Consider the following 13,278-nt stretch of genomic DNA (forward strand, 5'->3'; position numbering starts at 1 on the left):
CATCAGCTGTGGTTCCAACACTTAAATTGGAAAAGTGAGCACAGCTTATCTGTTTTCCCCCCATATAACTCTTAGATCTTACGAATGAACCTTGTTTTTCCATTTGACAGACGCAGACTCTAGTACAGTGATCCTGGCATACACTTAACAACAGAAAGAACAATCAGAACCTTTCCGGAGGGAGCCCACTTTTAAACCACTAAAGACAACAAGTGTTTTCGCCTTGGAGTAAGAGACATGCTCTAAACTGATTAAGGGGGCAAGATTTAATCTGTAACCTGGCTATGCCATTTTGTTGCAGGGAGGGATTAAATACCCAAAGGCATATGTTTTTAGAGTAAGGGTCAGAGCGAAACACAAAGCTTATGAAGGTTAAGATGAAACAGGGGAGGAGGAATGTACTCTGGCTTTAGGAAGGAACCAGGAATGGGTTAGTGAATCATCTTTTTCTCTTCCTTATTGGTTCAAACTATGACTCATGTTATCAGTATGGGCTGAGCATGGGGTCAAGAATCTTATCTCAAAGATAAGATTTTTGAAATATACTTTTGGAAAAATCTAAGAAAATTGTCCCTAATTTGCTTCCCTAATCACATTAGAACCTCCTCTTTAAAACAAATACTGAACTTTAATGATAGACCATACATGAAGAAAAATGTATGATTTGGCTAGTTTTTCAATGGTACCAAGATAAGGAGATGGTTGAACTTTTTATAGCAGATGTATTATAGCTTGCTGTCTTGGCATCTGGAAGGAAGCTGCTAGAGGGAAGTTATGAGCTGTTGGTCCAATTCTAGTCATCAATTTTGTCAGTAATTTATTCAAAGACATACAGTTATCTCTTTTCTGGTATAAGAGTGGTACCCATTACAAAACTGAGACAGGGCTAGCTAACATAACACATAACAGAATTAAGATAGGACTTTGTTACGACAGGCAACAAATCTACAAATAGAACTGTGCAGGAGGAATGCAAATTTCTGGTCTCAGGTTCAAGAACGTATTGTACACTCAAAGAGTGAAGATGTCCTTAAGAGATCTTAAGAGAAACACAACAATTCAGAGGGGAGTTATTATGCAGATGAAGGTTCTGAAAAAGTATTTTATATCCTTTCACTTTTTACTCACTCGTTTATATACTTATGTATGCAATTATCATATGGCAAGAGTAACACAAAATTCTTGGCCCTCAAAGGCTTACATTCTAATTGGTAATTAGATAATCACTGATAATCACTGGTAATTGCTTAACAAGGTGGTGAACAGTTAAGGAGAGGGCTGGGCAGGTCTGCAGAAGCAGAGAAGGGAACCACTCTGTGTTCCCTTCATGGAGGAGCTGAGCTTTCAACTGGATGTTGGGATTAAATAGGAGTTCACGAGAAAGACAGATCAGGCAGAGCAGGGAGAGGGGACAATGTGAAAGAAGACAGGAGGCTGTTTTGAGCATAGAGTGGACGTTAGATGTGGGAGTTCAGGCCCAAAACTCAGGCAGGAGCCCACCTTGAAAGGTCTTTTGTGCTGTTCGAGACTGGGGTCTTGGCTTCAAACAACTGTCAGTTGGGGTGGGGTGGAGAGTGACTAGTAGATGTGTGGGGTTTTCTTTTTTCGTCATTTTATTTATTTTTGGCTGCATGGAATCTTCACTGTTGTGCAGGCTTTCCCCAGTTGTGGTGAGCAGGGACTACTCTTCAGTGTGTGGGCTTCTTCTGTTGCAGCGTGCAGGCTGTAGGGTGCATGGCCTTCAGTAGCCGTGGTGCCTGGGCTCAGTTGCTCCAAGGCATGTGTGACATTCCTGGAGCAGGGGGCTGAACCTGTGTTTCTGCATCGGCAGGCAGATTCTTAACCACTGGACCACCAGGGATGTCCCAGGTTTGTGTTTTAAAAAGATGATTCTGGCCTTTAATATCATGGTTTTGGGGAGGGCAGTTGAGAGCTTGTGAGAAGCAACAGCATAAGGCTAAGATCTGAACTAAGGCCAGGAGTAATAGAGGAAAGGACACAGGAGAAATACTAGGAAGGTCCTTAAAAGAATCCTATGAGATACAGCCAAAAGTCAGCATGTGTAACCTGGAGGAGATAATAAACTGAGCAGGTGTCTTCTGATTCCTGAAGGACTATGGTACCTGGCATTGCCCAAGACGGCAGAACTAGGATCAGTGGGTGGAGGTCGCGAGTAACAGTGGAAGCTATCCAACAATGGAAAGGGGCTCCTCTTTATGCAGTGAGTTCTCTGTCCTTGGAGGTATGCAAGTAAAGCCAAGTTACCACCTGTCAGAGATGCTGCAGTAAGGACATCTCCAACTTTGGGAGACAGGTTATACCATATAATCCCTAATGTCTCTTTGAAGCCTAAAATTCCATGATTCTTTGATCTCAATAAAAAGTCAAGCCATCTAAATGAGCTCCAAGGGACACAGATTTATATCCTTCCTAAAGGAACTCTTGAAGCTCCCCTCCAAAATAGAGAAAGGGAAAACAAATTGGCTTTGAAGCCAAACAAAAACAAACTCACTCCTAGTGCTTTTTAAATCAAAGGCTTTGGGTTTACTCTCGGTATGGAGTGAAGATGTCTTATTCTGGATATCGGAAAATCCTCAAGGACTAGCATCATATATATATCTCGTCTCTAGTCCTATTCCCACGGTCCTGAGCCGAATGCCCAACACACAGCTGATGCTCAGCAAGTGTTGATAAAGAAATGGAGTGGGTGACGTTGCACAGCACACAGATCTGCCTTCAGGGTTAAGGACCCATTTCCTCGGTTGCTGGGAGTACGGTCAGCAGACAGCCCGCAACCCTCTTCAGAACCTCGCTTGTCTGCGCGGAGCGGCCTCCGCCAAGGTCATGCCCTCTTTCCAGGGCAGCCACCATCTGGGAGCTGGTCAGTGGGAGGGTGCAGGGCCTGGCCTCCCTGCATGCCCACCTTGCCAGCTCTGCGGGGCACCTTCAATTCAGAGTTCTCCGTGGGGCTGGCTGGGGTCTCGGTTGTGACTACAAGCTCAGCCCAACCCCTTCCTCTGCCGGGGCCGGTTTCTTTCCTTCCTTTCTATGGGTCTTGGTCCCCATAATACTCCTGATAAACCTCCTGGGCACTAATCTCCATCTCAGAGTCAGTTTATCAGGGTATCCATCCCAGGGAGTGACTGTCTGAACGCGATTCCATTTAGTTTTTGACAGAATTCTGTAGAACCCAGAACGAAGGGTCCTGGGCTGTCAACAGCTTGATAAACTGTGCGCTCGGTTTCTTCCCAGCGGGCCTTTCCGTTTCATGTGAGATGATAGGAATAAAGCCTTTTCCATGAATGGACACTGCCAACCACCCTCCACCCCTTCCTCTCCAGTTTTTCTACGTGTCTCACAGCACTGACTGCTGTTTGATGTGCGCGCCAAGGCCGGGCCTTCCCAGCGCGTTCATCGGGGGCTTGATTCACTGCTCTTTGGCCTTGGTGTGTTTCCGTTTGATTTCGGATCGTCATTAATCTTCCTGGGACAGCCTCCAGGGGCTGATGGTGGCCTGGCCTATGCACTGATACAAGCAGAATTATTCAGAAGCTCGTGTATCATCCCCTCTTCTGACATCTTTATCCTCTTAAAGTCGCCAAAGTACTTGGAGAAGGAGAAGATGGGAGGGGAAAGTCGTGATTGTCTGGGCTTCAGCGAAGGGGCCAGGACTGGGCTGTTAGTGACATGACAGACTCAGCAGCTGGTGACCTAGGGCCGGGGGGAGACACTTCACAGAGGGCACCAGGGTTGTTCAGCATCGAGAAAATCCCTCCTAACCTGTGGGCCCACCATCTGTTGGTGTGTGAACATCAGAACCTCATAGGGGCCTTCTCTGTCTCCAGATGTCTCTCCTGGGGACTCTCTTTCACCTGGACAGGACCTCAGACCTCGAGTCATGCTGGGAAGCTAGAACAGATGAGAAGTGGGGAATAGAACAGCACCGTGGTTGAGTAGACACACTCCAGAGCCGGGTTCAAATCCTGGTTCTACCACATGCTAGCTGGGTGGTCTTAGACAAGTGACTTAGCCTCTCTGTGCCTCAATTTTCTTATCTGTGAAATGACAGTGAGTGTAATAGTGTCTAATGATTGTCTAATTCACAATGTGGGGCTTATATGGGTTAATACATATCTGCTACTTAAAACACTCCCTTGTGGCTCAGCTGGTAAAGAATCCATCTGCAGTGTGGGAGACCTGGGTTCAATCCCTGGGTTGGGAAGATCCCCTGGAGAAAGGAAAGGCTACGCACTCCAGTGTTCTGGCTTGGAGAATCCCATGGACTGTCTAATCTGACTCATGTTGCCAAGAGTTGGACATGACTGAGCACCTTTCACTTTCATTTAAAACAGTGCCTAGAACACAGTAAGCACTGTATGTGCTTTGAAAACTTAATAAAAATCTGTAGGAGTAACAAAACAATGCATCGAGAGGAACGTTTGGCCTGGAGATGAGGCCATAGGACTGGCCACCTCAAGTCCAGAAGTCTCCACTGACAAATTCTGACCACAGGCCATGCAACCACAAAGTACAATGTGGACCTAAATACTCAGAAGCTCCTCTGCTAGCTTTTCTTTGTTACAAACTTTGCATTGAATAAATAATTCGAATGGCATGATGGATGTGCAGAGCACACAGATGTCGGCAAAATGGCCAAATTTAGGCAGTATTAAAGTTGGACCCCAAGAACTAAGAAATATAATGACGAAGGAAATAAGAATTTTCATAGCCGCCTGAAAGGCAATTATTCAGTGGTTAATTTTAGTGTCTCAGACTTGCTTAAATCCATATACCTTCTAGTCGTGTTAATGGGGTGATTAAGTGTCATGGTACAAACCACACACACACAAAGTAAAGGAGTCCCAGCTGGTAAACATGACATGGAGAGTCACAGGAATATATTTAATATGTGTACACCTATAATGTTTTTAGACAAAGAGAAGAAAATGAAACAAAGGAAACCACTTGCTCTTTCAATAGCCAAACGAGTTAAACAACAGCAATGTTTTTGAAGTATAATATATACACCCAAAAGCTCATCCATTTTAAGTGAACAAGTCAACGATTTTTAGTAAATTTACCAGAGTTTCTTTTCTGAAGCAGAAAACACAGAAAATGATTAAAGTGACAATTCTCCCAAGGATGGTACATAGCTAACACAATTCCAGATGACAAGGAAAAAAGTTAATCCATTGTACACTATGAATGGATGTCTTAGGATCTTGAAGCTTAATTCTCTCCTGGAACTCCAGGTGAAAAAGACAAAGCTATTAATAATTTGGCAGAATTTTAAATTATGTAAGAGAAATATAAATAAATACAACTGAATGTCCCTAATTCAGACACTGGTGCAACTGCACTGTTTAACCAAATTTGGCAACTATTGTGGTTATGTTGCAATATAGCACAACCTTTCCCTTCCTTCCTTCATAAACAGCACTGTCTTTCTGAGAAAAGGAGACCTCACATCCATCAAATACGATTAATGTAAAACTGCTTTGAATATACTCACACATTGCACTTTTATGTCAGTATTCATACTGCATTCCTCACAATTCAGGTATTTTCTTTGTTGTTGCATAAACATTCTTTTCAACATAGTTGTGAGGAATGGTGCATGTTGTTTTGTTTAGCCTTTGTTTACTTCATGCAACTGTACAGTCTCATTTTCTGGGATATCAGCAGTGTCTATAGACTTGCTACAGAGCATTTTATTTCATTGATTTCACACTATGTTCTTACCCTGGCCCTTATTTAGTGCCATGTCAATATTTCCGGTGAATTGACCTTATAAGTAAGGCTACAGTGATAATACCTGGTGCTCAGGTCTGAATATTTGCTCCTCCCCCTCCCCCCACCACCCTGCCAAATTCACACGTGGAAATCCTGATACGCAGTGTGATAGTGTTATAATGCAGGGCCTTTAGCAGGTGATTTAAGTGAACAGGGTGGGGCCCTCATGAATGGGATTAGCGCCCTCATAAAAAAATATCCCGCAAAGCTCCCTAGCCCCTTCCTCCATGGGAGGACACAGCAAGAAGATGCTGGCTATCAATCAGGAGCTGGGTTCTCATTGGAAAGAGGCCATGCTGGCACCCTGATCTTGGACCTCCCAGCCTGCAGAACTCAGAGAAGTAAATTTCTGTTGTTTATAAGCTACCTGTATTTAATATTTTGTTATAGCATCACAAATGGGATGAGAAACTTATATTCATTTTTTTCTTCCAGGTCATTTATAAATACGCATGTTATTTATATGTATACATAAATACATACACGTATATAAATAGGTATGTATATACATGTATATAGTTTGTGAAATATTATCATTATCTATGTTGTCTTATCCAAAATAGTAGCCATTAGCCACATGAAATATAGCTAGTCTGAACTGATACGTGCTTTAGATGTAAAATAAGCACTGGATCTTGAAGGTTAATGTGAACAAAAGAATGCAAAGGATATCATTAATCATTTTTATATTGCTTATATGTTGAAATAATAATTTTTATATTCTGGATCCTATACATTATTAAAATAAATTTCCTCTGTCTCTTTGTACATTCAAACTGTGGCTATTAGAAATCTTAAATTACATATGTGGTTCACATTATATTAATATTTCTTTTGGATAGCACTGGTCTGATGCCTTTAAATTATTTCTGGATTTTCAATTTATTTAATTAAGTTTGCAAATAGTTCCAAAGAATCCTAAATGCAGTTCTTGGGTGCTGTCTCAAAATTGACAGAATGATCTCTGTTGGTTTTCAAAGCAAATCATTCAATATCACAGTAATCCAAGTCTGTGCCCCAACTACTAATGCCTAATAAGCTGAAGTTGAATGGTTCTATGAAGACTTACAAGACTGTCTAGAACTAACACCAAAAAAAGATGTCCTTTTCATCATAGGGGACTGGAATGCAAAAGTAGGAAGTCAAAGAGATACCTGAAGTAAAGGCAAGTTTGGCCTTAGAGTACAGAATGATGCAGGGCAAGGGCTAACAGAGTCTTGTCAGTAGAAAGCACTGGTCGTAGTAAACACCCTCTTCCAACAACACAAGAGAAGATGCTACTCATGGACATCACCAGATGGTCAATACCAAAATCAGACTGATTGTATTCTTTGCAGCCAAAGATGGAGAAGCTCTGCACAGTCAGCAAAAACAAGACTGGGAGCTGACTGTGGTTCAGATCATGAACTCCTTATTGCCAAATTCAGACTTAAATTGAAGAAAGTAGGGAAAACCACTAGACCATTCAGGTATGACCTAAATCAAATCCCTTACGATTATACAGTGGAAGTGACAAATAGATTCAAGGGATTAGATCTGATAGACAGAGGGCCTGAAGAACTATGGACAGAGGTTTTTGACATTGTATAGAAGGCAGGGATCAAGACCATCCCCAAGAAAAAGAAATGCAAAAAAGCAAAATGGCTGTCTGAGGAGGCCTTACAAATAGCTGAGAAAAGAAGAGAAGCTAAAGGCAAAGGAGGAAAGAAAAGATTGCCCATTTGAGTGCAGAGTTCCAAAGAATAGCAAGGAGAGATAAGAAAGCCTTCCTCAGTGATCAATGCAAAGAAATAGAGGAAAACAATAGGATGGGAAAGACTAGAGATCTCTTCAAGAAAATTAGAGATACCAAGGGAACATTTCAGGCAAAGATGGGCACAGTAGAGGACAGAAAAAGTAAGGACCTAAGAAGCAGAAGATACTAAGAAGAGATGGCAGGAATACACAGGAGAACTATACAAAAAAGATCTTCATGATCCAGATAATCATGATGGTGTTATCACTCACCTAGAGCCAGACATCCTGGAGTCTAAAGTCAAGTGGGGCTTAGGAAGCATCACTACGAACAAAGCTAGTGGAGGTGATGGAATTTCAGTTGAGCTATATCAAATCTTAAAAGATGATGCTGTGAAAGTGATGCACTAAATATGCCAGCAAATTTGGAAAACTCAGCAGTGGCAAGTGGAAAAGGTCAATTTTCATTTTAATTCCAAAAAAGGCATTGCCAAGGAATATTCAAACTACTGCACAATTATATTCACCTTACATGCTAGCAAAGTAATGCTCAAAATTCTCCAAGCAAGGCTTCAACAGTACGTGACCTGAGAACTTCCAGATATTCAAGCTGGATTTAGAAAAGGAAGAGGAATCAGAGATCAAATTGCTAACATCCGTTGGATCATTGAAAAAGCGAGTGAGGTCCAGGAAAACATCTATTTCTGCCTTATTGACTATGCCAAAAACTTTGTGTGCATCACAACAAACTGTGGAAAATTCTGAAACAGACGGGAATACCAGACGACCTTACCTGCCTTCTGAGAAATCTGTATACAGGTCAAGAAGCAACAGTTATAACCGGACATGGAACAACAGACTGGTTCTAAATTGGGAAAGGAGTACGTCAAGGCTGTATATTGTCACCCTGCTTATTTAACTGCTGTGCAGAGCACATCATGAGAAACTCTGGGCTGGTTGAAGCACAAGTTGGAATCAAGATTGCTGGGAGAAATATCAATAACCTCAGATATGCAGATGACACCACCCTTATGGCAGAAAGTGAAGAAGAACTAAAGAGTCTCTTGATGAAAGTGAAAGAGTGAAAAAATTGGCTTAAAGCTCAACATTCAGGAGACGAAGATCATGGCATCTGGTCCCATCACTTCATGACAAAAAGATGGGGAAACAATAGAAACAGTGACAGACTTTATTTTTTTGGGCTCTAAAATCACTGCAGATGGGGACTGCAGCCATGAAATTAAAAGACGCTTGCTGCTTGGAAGAAAAGCTATGACCAACCTAGATAGCATATCAAGAAGCAGAGACATTACTTTGCCAACAAAGGTCCATCTAGTCAAAGCTATGGTTTTTCCAGTGGCCATGTATGGATGTGAGAGTTGGACTATAAAGAAAGCTGAGCACTGAGGAATTGATGCTTTTGAAATGTGGTGTTGGAGAAGACTCTTGAGAGTCCCTAGGACTGCATGGAGATCCAACCAGTCCATCCTAAAGGAAATCAATCCTGAATATTCATTGGAAGGACAGATGCTGAAGCTGAAACTCCAGTACTCTGGCCACCTCATGTGAAGAACTGACTCCTTAGAAAAGACCCTGATGCTGGGAAAGATTGAAGGCAGGAGGAGAAGGGGATGACAGAGGATGAGATGGTTGGATGGCATCACTGACTTGATGTACATGAGTTTGAACAAGCTCCGGGAGTTGGTGATGGACAGGGAGGCTTGGCGTGCTGCAGTCCATGGTCACAAAGAGTTGGACACGACTGAGTGACTGAACTGAACTGACCTGAATAGTTCATACCTAATTCCCATGATTCTTATAATTATTTTAATAATTTAAAGTAACTTGAAATATAACATGAGTACAATGATACCTTTAGATAGTACTTGGTATTAATGACTTCTATGTTTACAGATGATGTATTCCATAAATTTATAAAGTTCTACATATTTATATCATGAGAACTTTTACTTTATAGTTCATTAAATCTTTTCATTAGCTTAAAAATATTGTTATCTTTTCTAATTTTAGGCTTCACAGGTGCCTCATTTTTGCTTTATTTATTATATATTTATTTTTCTATCTGTATTTTACATATTTTAAGCCAATTTATTCTGAGTTGACATCATTGACTTTTTTCATTTTTTTAATAACTTGTTTATTTCTACTTTCTAAATATAGCTTCATTCACTTACCAAAACAGAATTTAAAATTTCATTTTTTTCCTGTATTTATTTTCTTCTGGAATATAGCAAGCTAGCTTTTGTATTTGACTTTTGCTAAGGTAGTAATCCACTGTGCATATTTTGCTTATTTTTATGATTAATTTTTATTAAATATTTTGCTATAATATACCAACTTTGCATTCTTGGAATAAATCCTGCTTTTTCCATATTGGACAATTTTCAAACCTATTACATTTTGTTTGCTAAGATTTTGCATTTTTGTTTCATTAATGAGATTTTCTAGCCCTGCTAAGGCCCAACAAATTTACTTAGGAAATATTGTTCTCTACGGAAACAAATCATACTTTAAAATATGTATTTGGGGAATAATTTAAGTAGCATAAGGGGTTATTTATTCTTCAAAAGCTATAAAATTATCCAGTTAGGTGTCAGGGTCATATGTATCTCACTTTTCCTATTCATATATCATGAATTAACAATATTTTCTATTCCTTACTGCATGTTTTTTGTTACACGTTTGTAAGAAATCATATGCACATGATTATTAAATCAATTAGCCATAGACTTATAGCCAAGAACAGTGTTCTTGACCTTTTTATTTTTACAGACTTAATCACACTCCTTATTTATTTGCTTTTACACAAAGATGTGTAATCATAACAAAAAATGACAGCTGACATTAAGTGGAAATTTGCTCTACACCAGAAATGCAGTGGGTTCATTATCTTCTTTGCACCCTCACAGAAACTCCAGAAAATAGACGCTATGTTAAGCCTCACTTTATAGATGAGGAAGGTGAGGCCGTGAGAGATGACATCTTTTTCCCAAGGTCACCCAGGCAGCCAAAATTAAACTGGAGCTCAACCCCAGGCTTGTTTGCTTCCAAAGGCATGACCAACGTAACACACAATGGAGCTCATGGGGTGAACAAGCACAAAGCTGGAACACATTTGCACACCCTCACTCAGTCCCCCCCGGGCTTGGTGTAGTGTGAAACCCAACTGGGAAGTAAGAGTATGAGAGAAATTCACACTCCCAGTGAACTGGCATGGAATAAATGAATTACCCTTGGCCTCAGAAAATGAGCCTTCAAATCTCTGCATCACTCTGTCTGAGCAAAACTCCTAGGAAGGAAGATCCTTCTGCTTAGTCCAGTTCACAGGAGTGTGGGTCCCTCAGACCTCACTCCCCTGCTTCAGATCATCCAAAGCGTCTCGAATTTAAGGGCTGAGATGATGTTTTATTAACACAGACCCGAGAGTCCAGCTTCCTCTTCCTCTGTCCCCGTTTATCCACCACTGCCTCCATCTGCAGAAAGGGGACATATATTCTATGAATACCCTGAGTGCTTCTCAACACAACTTTTAGCTATTTTAGTTGTCTTCTCCCTGATTGCACTAATTTGTAATTTCTCCTTTTCATTAGGCCAATGATTTATCAATTTTGTCCATTGTGTCAAAATACAAACTCCTATTCTGTTGGTTTACTGTGATTATTCCTGCTTTATTTAAAAACTTCCTGTTGTACTTTTCATTTTCCTACTTTAGGTTGATTCATTACCTTATTCTGTTTTAAAGCTCTTTAGGTACAGAATTAATTCGTGGTGTTTCTACCCTCATTTTATTGTTAATATATATTTAAGGAGATACATTTTCTGATGACATTTCTGTCAGCATCTTATTAATTGGAAGTATTTGTTGCACTTACATGGTTGCTGTGTTAAAAAATACTTTTGCTTCTGTAGCTTTCCTCTATGTAAGTTAATACAGGATTTAACATTTTAATTCCCATGTGATTTGTTTCTGCAGAATTTTATTTTTCCTACTTAATTATAATTGTATTGTTACGTTGTGGTGTGAGAATATGGTTTCATAAATTTTACGCTATTGTTTTCTGCATTAACTAAGTTCATTTTTCTGTCTCAGTATATGATTAAATTGTATGACTAGAAAGAATCTTTATAATCCCTTGCCCCGTGATTCAATACTTTCCCTATGTCTGTTAGCTCTACTTTATTCCTTCTATTTTTCAGCTATAGTTTCTCTTTATCCACACACTGTTATATTTTTTTAGTCCTGAGATCTACAATTTCTATGAGTTTGTCCTTGTACTTGGCCAGCTTTGTCTTAGTCAAGGACTGGCTTCAAGGTCATTCCAACGCATGCAGTATTACAGGGTCCTACTCTCAGAGGGACCCTGTACTTAGCTTAATGCTGTGCTGCTACTGTTCTGAAACTCTTAGTAACTTCTGAGCAAAAGGTCTTGTGTTTCCATTTTGCAATGGGCTGCTACAAATTATGTGGCTGGTCCTGCTTGTTCCTTGTATCCTGAGACTTTACGGAACTCATTTTTCTTATGAGCTGCTTGCAGATGATTTGTTGGATTTCCTAGATAAGCCATTCCATCATTTATATGAGAGCCTCTTCCAGGGCTTCCCTGGTGGCTCAGCTGGTAAAGAATCCACCTGCAGTGTGGGAGACCTGAGTTCGATCCCTGGGTTGGGAAGATCCCCTGGGGAAGGGAAAGGCTACCCACTCAAGTCTTCTGGCCTGGAGAATTCCACAGACTGTATAGTCCATGGGGTCGCAAAGACTCGTACACGAGTGAGTGCCTTTCACTTCACGTCACCTCGAGCCAGGCAGCTTTGGGAAAGCCCTGTGGTTAGCTCTTGCCCACCGGCAGGGTGAAATCCCTGCTCAAAGTCCTCTTGCCGCCTTCATGTAACACAAGTGTTCTTTTGGTACTTCCAGAGGCGCTGGAGGAGCTTGCGGTCAGCTGTCCCACTGATGAGGCTCAGCTCAGGCCTCAGCAGGACTTCTACCTCGAGTTGCAGCAGGAGCTGAAGTAAGCTGGGCCCCTCGCCTCGCCCCTTCCTGCGGCCGGGACCCCCGGCCTCCCCGCCTCTCACACAGAATGGACAGGGCTTGCTCCCTCTTCTGCTCTACGCTTGTCTGCCTCAGCTGTGCACACCGTCTGAGGGGGCCCAGATTCACTTCCTTTCCAACACGGCCATTTTCATGAGGAACAATGGAGGCGACGCGTTTTCCGTGTATCCTGGAAGTCAGAACTGCCTCTGGGCAGGATGGGGTTAAAACCCACTGGAGCATTCCTGAAAATCTTAACTGGAGATGGGCTTGTCTCTTATCTACGGGCCTGAGGCAGTCACTTCGCCTGTCTGAGCCTTCTTTCCCTGCTTGACTGCTAAGTAGCTTCAGTCGTGTCTGACCCTATGAGACCCTAGGGGCTGTAGCCCACCAGGCTCCTCTGTCCAGTGAAATTCTCCAGAAAAGAATACCAGAGTGGGTTGCCATGCCCTCTCCAAGGGTCTTCCTACCCAGGGATTGAACCCGAGTCTCTTATGTCTCCAGCACTGGCAGGCGGTTCTTTACCACCAGCACCACCTGGGAAGCCATATAACGTGTTAGCCGCTCAGTCATACCTGACTCTTTGTGACCACAAGGACTGCAGCCCGCCAGGCTCCTCTGTCCATGGGATTCTCCAGGCAAGAAGACTGGAGCGGGTAGCCATTCCCTTCTCCAGGGCATCTTCCCAACCCAGGGATGAA

This window comes from Bubalus kerabau, chromosome 2 (assembly GCF_029407905.1).
Source record: "Bubalus kerabau isolate K-KA32 ecotype Philippines breed swamp buffalo chromosome 2, PCC_UOA_SB_1v2, whole genome shotgun sequence".
NCBI classification, from domain to species: Eukaryota; Metazoa; Chordata; class Mammalia; order Artiodactyla; family Bovidae; genus Bubalus; species Bubalus kerabau.